This window comes from Triticum urartu, chromosome 3, assembly GCF_003073215.2.
Source record: "Triticum urartu cultivar G1812 chromosome 3, Tu2.1, whole genome shotgun sequence".
In the NCBI taxonomy this organism is placed as follows: Eukaryota; Viridiplantae; Streptophyta; class Magnoliopsida; order Poales; family Poaceae; genus Triticum; species Triticum urartu.
In genome coordinates, this window is record NC_053024.1 from 9880230 (window position 1) to 9887613 (window position 7384).

General features: G+C 42.1%; 1 long non-coding RNA gene across 1 annotated transcript; it reads right to left on the reverse strand.

Moving 5' to 3' along the window:
• Nucleotides 1-3261: 3261 nt before the first annotated feature.
• On the reverse strand, nt 3262-7071 carry LOC125542374. Its single transcript, XR_007297898.1, has 3 exons — nt 6458-7071; nt 4539-4684; nt 3262-3750 (listed from the first exon to the last, which is right to left on the reverse strand). It is a non-coding gene; the product is annotated as an uncharacterized LOC125542374 (long non-coding RNA).
• Between the last annotated feature and the right edge of the window lie 313 nt (nt 7072-7384).

Consider the following 7384-nt stretch of genomic DNA (forward strand, 5'->3'; position numbering starts at 1 on the left):
GCATCATGCTTTTATATCGGTATTTATTGCATTATGGACTGTTATTTCACGTTATGTCACAATACTTATGGCTATTCTCTCTTATTTTACAAGGTTTACATAAGGAGGGAGAATGTCGGTAGCTGGAATTCTGGGCTGGAAAAGGAGCAAATATTACAGACCTATTCTGCGCAACTCCAAAAGTCCTGAAACTCCACGGAATATCTTAAAATAAATAAAGAAAAATCCTCGCCAAAGATGAAGTCCATGGGGCCCACACCCTGCTCACGAGGGTGGGGGCGCGCCCTAGCGCGCCCCCTACCTCGTGGGCCCCCTGGTGGGTCTCCGACGTCCATCTTCTGCTATATGAATTCTTTCATGAGAAAAAAAATCAGAGGGAACCTTTCGGGACGAAACTCCGCCGCCACGAGGCGGAACCAATCTAGAGCTCCGGCAGAGCTGTTCTGCCGGGGATACTTCCCTCCAGGAGGGGGAAATCATCACCATCGTCATCACCAACGCTCCTCTCATCGGGAGAGGGCAATCTCCATCAACATCTTCACCAGCACCATCTCATCTCCAAACCCTAGTTCATCTCTTGTATCCAATTCTTGTCTCCAAACCCTAGGTTGCTAGTAGTGTTGATTACTCCTTGTAGTTGATGCTAGTTGGTTTATTTGGTGGAAGATCATATGTTCAGATCATTTATGCATATTACTAGCCCTCTGATTATGAACATGAATATGCTTTGTGACTAGTTACGTTCGTTCCTGAGGACAAGGGAGAAGTCTTGCTATTAGTAGTCATGTGAATTTGGTATTCGTTCGATATTTTGATAAGATGTATGTTATCTAGCCTCTAGTGGTGTTATGTGAACGTCGACTACATAACACTTCACCATTATTTGCGCCTAGAGGAAGGCATTGGGAAGTAATAAGTAGATGATGGGTTGCTAAAGTGACAGAAGCTTAAACCCTAGTTTATGCGTTGCTTCATAAGGGGCTGATTTGGATCCATATGTTTCATGCTATGGTTAGGTTTACCTTAATACTTTTGTTGTAGTTGCGGATGCTTGCAATAGAGGTTAATCATAAGTGGGATGCTTGTTCAAGTAAGAACAGCACCCAAGCACCGGTCCACCCACATATCAAATTATCAAAGTACTGAACGCGAGTCATATGAACGTGATGAAAACTAGCTTGACGATATTCCCATGTGTCCTCGGGAGCGCTTTTCCTTATATAAGAGTTTGTTCCGGCTTGTCCTTTGCTACAAAAAGGATTGGGCCACCTTGCTGCACTTTATTTACTTTTGTTACTTTTTGCTCGTTACAATTTAGCTTGTCACAAAACTATCTGTTACCACTTATTTCAGTACTTGCAGAGAATACCTTGCTGAAAACCGCTTATCATTTCCTTCTGCTCCTCGTTGGGTTCGACACTCTTACTTATCGAAAGGACTACGATAGATCCCCTATACTTGTGGGTCATCAAGACTCTTTTCTGGTGCCATTGCCGGGGAGTGTAGTGCCTTTGGTAGGTGGAATTTGGTAAGGAAAAATTTATATAGTATGCTGAAATTTACTGTCACTTGTTACTATGGAAAGTAATTCTCTGAGGGGCTTGTTTGGGGTATCTTCACCCTGTCCAGTAGAGCAAAGAGTTGCTCCTCAACCTACTGAACCTATTGAAAATGAAACTCCTTTTGAATTTCCTTCGGGTATGATGGAAAAACTGCTAGCTAATCCTTTTACAGGAGATGGAACAAAGCATCCTGATGAGCACTTAATATATGTGGATGAAGTTTGTGGATTATTTAAGCTTGCAGGTATACCCGATGACGTTGCTAAGAAGAAGGTCTTCCCTTTATCTTTGAAGGGAGACGCATTGACATGGTATAGGCTATGTGATGATACGAGATCATGGAACTATAAAAGATTGAAATTGGAATTTCATCAAAAATATTACCCTATGCATCTTGTTCATCGTGATCGCAATTATATATATATATATATATAAATATAATTTTTGGCCTCGCGAAGGAGAAAGCATCGCTCAAGCTTGGGGGAGGCTTAAATCAATGTTATATTCATGCCCCAATCATGAGCTCCCAAGAGAAATAATTATTCAAAGTTTTTATGCTCAGCTTTCTGATAACAATCGCACCATGCTCGATACTTCTTGTGCTGGCTCTTTTATGATGAATACTATTGAATTTAAATGGAATTTATTGGATATAATTAAATGCAACTCTGAAGATTGGGACCTCGACGAAGGTAAGGAGTCAGGTATGACACCTAAGTTTGATTGTGTTAAATCTTTTATGGATACTGATATTTTCCGTAAGTTTAGCACTAAATATGGACTTGACTCTGAGATAGTAGCTTCTTTCTGTGAATCTTTTGCTACTTATGCTGATCTCCCTAAGGAGAAGTGGCTTAAATATCATCCTCCCATAGAAGTAAAAGTAGCTGCACCTATTAAAGTTGAAGAAAAGATTGTCACTTATAATGATCCTATTGTTCCTACTTCTGATGTTGAGAAACCACCTTTCCCTGTTAGAATAAAGGATCATGCTAAAGCTTCAACTGTTGTTCGTAAAAGCAATATTAGAATTTATGTACCTCCTGAGCAAGTTAAAGTAGAACCTAATATTGCTATTGTTAAAGATCTCTTGTCTGATAATATTTATGGGCATGTTATTCAGTTCAATGGTGAAACTGCTAGAATTGCTAAACCTTGTGCTAAAGATAAACATAGACCTGTGGTAGGCGTGCCTGTTATTTCTGTTAAAATAGGAGATCATTGTTATCATGGCTTATGTGATATGGGTGCGAGTGCTAGTGTTATACCGCATACTTTATACGAAGAAATTAAGAATGAAATTGCACCTACTGAGTTAGAAGGTATTGATGTCACAATTAAACTTGCCAATAGACACTACACCACAACACCAATGCTATGGCATGTAATCTGTCGGGCGAAGATGCTTGAGAGGGCATATAAACTGCCGGGATAGAGTTTCTCCCGGCAGATATAACTGCCACAAGAACGGCTGCCGGGAAATCCATTTCCCGGCAGATACAGATCTCCCGGCAGTTACACTGCCAGGAGGCCCTGTTTTCCCGGCAGATAGAAGTATATGCCAGGAATCTAATTGCCGGCAGCTATGTTAATCCCTGGCAGATAGCCTGCCCTTGACATTTACTTTCCCGGCAGTTTTCCTGATCCTGCTAGCATGTATGTTTATTTTATTGCTATTCAGATAGGAATTGACTCAGTATTCAGTAGCAAATCTCAAGCACATAATGACTACAGATTCAGCATTTCAACATTTATACGTGCATTCAGTTCCAACCTACTACATCGGTAAACAAAATTTACATAAGACAATAAGATTTCTTTTGTTCAAACTAAGCCAAACAAATGGTTGGAGCTTGACACACAACTACAACCATGTACAGGAACAAAAATTGCTTGTTCGCAACCTTTTGTTGGATGACTTCATCAAATGTCTTGCGAATAACAGACTCGCCACCATCATGTAAAACTGCATTATTTAAAGAGGGCCACATGTCTCCCGTAGAAGAGTCACCAAGCTTGCAATGCTTTTGAAGATCAGAGCTTAACCTCGCCCCCACATGATTGTGATGTTGTTTTGAATACGAGAAACATCATGTACACATCCTAGTTGACATATACAACTGCTATCATGTAGAACCTTTTTAGCATTCCTCATCCTTGTGACAAAGCTTGGGAAAAACTTGTTGAACTGCAGAGAAAACAAAATCAAGTTTAAATATTTTGCAGTACAAACTACCAGCATCTACAAACTAACAAAATATTAACATCATACCAGGAAAAGATTTAAAAATATCTAATGAAGATATGACAGCTGACATGCACTTTTTCTATAATACTTTAGATTTTCAGTGTGTATATATCTATAGCAATATTACTATCAAAGATTATAAATGACAAATTTTGACACTTCCAAGTACAATTCCAGATGTATAGTACTCCCTCCGTCCCATAATGTAAGATGTTTTTTGACACTAGCGTAGTGTCAAAAAACGTCTTACATTATGGGACGGAGAGAGTACATAGTAAGCAGTAAAATGCAAGGTCAAACAATTTGTACACATGAGAAAACTGCATGCCAAGCATAGCATGTTTAAACTTATCAAGGATAGCATCATGCAGGACCATACAGATAATCAAAATTTCTCATGCCATTTGATGATTAGTTTTGTACCATGTAGAGGACGGAGGCAATATATCGTCCATTTTAAAAGGAAAGGAAGGGCATCACTCCTATGAAGATCTCCCAAGACACAAGGGTAAAATGCTCGTGGTAGAACTCCAGGCTACCATATTATCAAGTTAATCACTCCTATCAAGATCTCCCAAGTTTTCTAACCAAGGTTACATTAACAGAGAACAGCAGAAGGGATATTACCAGAGTGCGCAAAAGTACTGCATGTAAGAGAAGAATGCCACAATAAAACATCGTAAATTTAGTTGCATGGATATCTCAACCCAAAAAAATTAGGAACTCACTCCGAAGGAAGATCGCCAACGAGCATCCAGTCAGCATCCTTGTCTTCATCGATAAGGACATACTCCTGGTCCCCAAGAGCATACGTCTAAGGTGTGACAGCAACCGACTTCGCCTCCCAATTGACGTCAAAAATGGGAATACCCTCCTGAAATGCCTGTGGTTAATAAAACTCCCAAACAAGAACATTACGAAAAAGGCTCCACACCCTGCTTTATAAATAAGGCACAACCAGATACAAACAAAACCGAGAACGGAGGTCCACAAAGAACAGAGCCACACACTAAGAGAGAAAATAATCTCAGTCAGGAATTAGTGAACCATATCAAATATGTTGATCGAACAGAAATGCTTAATCGGAGGAAATTATCCCCATGTGCTCAATTAAAGACGGAAAACCTAGTCAATGATTAACTTAGCCGAGGAACCAAAGAGTTGGATTTTATGTGTGGCACTCACCAGAGTAATGTGGCAGCAACCTAAAATAAGTAGAAACAACAGTGAGGGACTGACAGGTTCCAAACTTCAAGTTTGATTACCATCACCATTAAGTCACAACCAGTGCAAAAAACATGAATATAGTTCCTCCTTTTCGGTTTAAAAGGCCCATGCATATTCATAGATTGCCAATTCAATCAATTGTAATACAAATTTTAGATCTCAAAACTAATAACATTAGAAAATATAACATTTGCAGTCTCTTATGGCATAACTTTTTGTGATATAGGGGCTGTTTGGTTCGTTCCCTCGCTTGTCCTGCCAAATCGCGAGCGCAGTTGGCGCGCCAAAAAATAGGCGGACGATTCTGGCGCCCGTGTTTTCGCCAGCGATTTGGCACAAAACAAGCTTGAGGGAGCCGAGGCGGGCTGGCGTACCAATATTTTGGAGCCGATCCAAACGCCCCCTCGAAGCCTGGTCAACGACCCATATTTTGGCAGGGCAGCTAAGGCACCAAACCAAACAGCCTCATATAACTCATGTTTTGTTGGTTAAATTAAATAGTCAACCTAGAGATACGCATCGGCCTTTTAAACCAAAAAGGAGGTAGCACTTTGTTTTGAAATAATCACTCGTTTGTCATTCCATAAAAACAACAAAAGGAACACTTCTTCCAAAAGACAGTGTTCATCAAACTGCTCACAGGTATGCTTGGAAAAATGCTTCAGTATTAGAATAATGAGTCAGGAAGATTTTTCTTAATATCAGATAAACCAACAGAAGAAGTTACCTAATACAGGAACAAATGAGACTGGCAATATATTATTTTGAAACTATAGGTAACAACGTGCTGCTTGTATGGGAAGGCAGCAACTTACTCTTTTCTTTTCACATTTTTTATTGTTCCATATTGTATTTTGATCTGATGCCAAAAAGTATTTAGGGTTCCTCTCAGGTACATATGTAGTCTACTTTTTTGGTATGAAAGTTTTCAAATTAGCCCACCTGTTGCCCACAAGATGCAATTTTCACTTTTCAGAATTATTAATCCAAGCAACAAAAGGTGAGACAATACTCCTTGCAGACTGCAGTGGTAATTTCACTTACTGCCTTAGCTACTATCACAACATGTGTCTAGTGTAGCAGTAGTCTCTAAATGCTACTGCCACCACCTTTGAAATGTACGCTCAGTTCACTCTGAGCTCCATCAGAAACGAATGGCACATTGCTTTTATGATGTTACTATCTATGTATGAGTTGCTAAACTTTAGCACCTTCATTCCAATCTACAAGTACAACCGATGAAAAATTCGCAAGTACATGTAAACTGGTAAAGCATTGCTTAAACAACTACACCAGATCCTTCTAACACATGGGTGATTAATATGTGTGCAAATTCTAGATCACGCATCAGCACAAAAGCTCACGAAAGACTAAACAATCTGGATTATCTATTAGAAGAGAGGAGGAATCCATATGGTACCTCGTTTCAATGATGGGAATACAAAGACGGGTTTGCTGATCTGAGTACTCAAGACTGTCGGCATCTTTTGGTTCCTGGTCGCTCCCTCCCATGTCGCTCGCAGATGACACCGGGGCGTCCAAACCTGGCCGCCAAACCACAACCACGCCGCTGCACTGGCCGCGGTGAAGGCGGCCACCCAAAGCATCCGAACACATCCAAACCCTCGCCCCTGCTTCCTGGCTTCACGCTCTGCTCTGGCCACCCGGATCTGGAGCTGTGCCTCACGCCCCGTTGGCCGCCTCTCGCGCACGCCCTTCACCGGATCCGGGGGCCGCGCAACCGCGTCCATGCTTCTCGCATCCCCGCGGCAGATCCGCGGTGTGGGCAACGGCTTCGACCTCCTCCGCCCATTGTGTCTCCCTCCCTTCCCCTCCTTGTGTTGTTGGTCTGGGACGAAGCGGCGAAGGGTGTCCGACGACAATATCCAGGGAGGGATCCGGAACTGCGGTGGAATGATTAGCGGGCGTATGGTGGTCGGGCACAGCGGAATGTGCTCGGCGGCGGAGGTGGTCGTGGTGGAAGCTAGGGCAGGTCGATTTGGGGGAGGTTGCGATTTGGGGCAGACTATGGATTTGGGTATGGTCAAGATTCCTTTGCGTGAACATTGGGCTTTCACGCGCTCTCCCACCCCAGGGCGCGCTTTGGGCCCAATTATTTCGGTCGCGGGCCATAATCAGTCCTCGGCAGATAATGGGTCGGGCTTTAGTTACGCCGGCAGATACAATGACCAGAAAAGTGGTCATTATTCGCGGCAGTATGGCTGCCGTCGTTTTTTAACTTCTACCCGCAGTTTACTTGCCCTTGCGTAATTTTGCCGGCAGTTATACGATTCCTGGCAGATAGTATGCCCTAATTCGTGTATTTCTCCCGGCAGTTAATTGCCCC